At 32.9% G+C, this 1,225-nt stretch overlaps 1 non-coding gene and 1 pseudogene across 2 annotated transcripts; both read right to left on the minus strand.

The window, feature by feature from the left end:
• Nucleotides 1–476: 476 nt before the first annotated feature.
• Nucleotides 477–565, minus strand: BDCG_16382 (annotated as a pseudogene). Its single transcript has one exon. The product of its transcript is annotated as a tRNA-OTHER (tRNA).
• A 19-nt stretch (nucleotides 566–584) lies between these two features.
• On the minus strand, nucleotides 585–658 carry BDCG_16383. Its single transcript has one exon. It is a non-coding gene; the product is annotated as a tRNA-Ile (tRNA).
• Nucleotides 659–1,225: the final 567 nt, after the last annotated feature.

Raw genomic sequence — 1,225 nt, forward strand, 5'->3', positions numbered from 1 at the left:
GCTCAGTTTTATTCATATTAAATTGAATTAGATTGATATCTGCTCTAACAAAGATTTTCTTTACTGCTTTTTCAATTACTTCTAAATTCTCTTTGATTGTCTTTGAACTGTAGAGTAGATCAATATCATCTACATAACTTAAAGATCTCACTATTTTCATCTCTCTATTCTTGAATAGATATGCAGTTATTATTATTATTATTATTATTATTCTTCCATTATACTCATATGCAAGCGGAGCTTATGATGAGTCCTTGCATGATGTTAAACACAGGCCAAGTGTTGATTATACAGGAGGAAATACAGGTGTTGAGACCACGCCAAGATAACAAGAACATAGGAAATACAAAGGAGTGACAATTAGATACATGCGATAATAACTTCCCAGCCCGGGAACATAGAGTGATTTTATTGGAGTGATTTGTACACCTCTGTATTTATTAGAAACCTGAGGTGCTTGAGTTCCGGATTTAATGTATCCCCTGCGGGTTTCGAACCCACACACCTTGGTTTCCCACGCCAAGGCGCTACCAGGTGGCCGCATTAACCATTCGGCCACCGGGGCATAAAATAAAAAGTAGACATGGTTCCAATGAGGGTCGAACTCGCGACCTTGGCGTTATTAGCATCACGCTCTAATCAACTGAGCTATAGGACCGATTTTACATATAGATATGCAGTGTATATTGCAAATAAAACAGATAAGACTGAAGATTCTTATGATACTTCTATTTTTATCTCAGTTTTATCTTGTTTTCTTTCATCAAAGAATAGTTATATAATTCTTTTAGATATGAAACAATTGACTCATTTTATTAGAGAAAGTGACAGTTTTAACATCTTCAAAGTTTGAATCATCTTAGACTTTGAAACATGATCAAATGCATCTTTTATATCAATAAAAACTGCAGTTAAGACCAGGTCTTCATACTTTGCTACTTGAATATCATGAATAACTGAGAGAACAGTATTAATTGCAGAACATTGTTTTCTACCTCTCATTTATTCATTAAATAGAAGAGAATCACTAATAGAGCTTATAAAAGATAATCTAGTATCTATTATCTTTTCTAGAATTTTTCTCAAACAGTTCAACAGAGATATTACTCTATATAACTTAGAAATTGAAGTCTTTTTATTAGGTTTTGCAAGGATTACTTCAGTAGCTTCTCTCCAGCATTCAGAATAATAATCATTTTTTAAGAGATTGAAAAAGAGCTCAAAA

Source organism: Blastomyces dermatitidis (assembly GCF_000003525.1).
Source record: "Blastomyces dermatitidis ER-3 genomic scaffold supercont1.2, whole genome shotgun sequence".
NCBI lineage: Eukaryota > Fungi > Ascomycota > Eurotiomycetes > Onygenales > Ajellomycetaceae > Blastomyces > Blastomyces dermatitidis.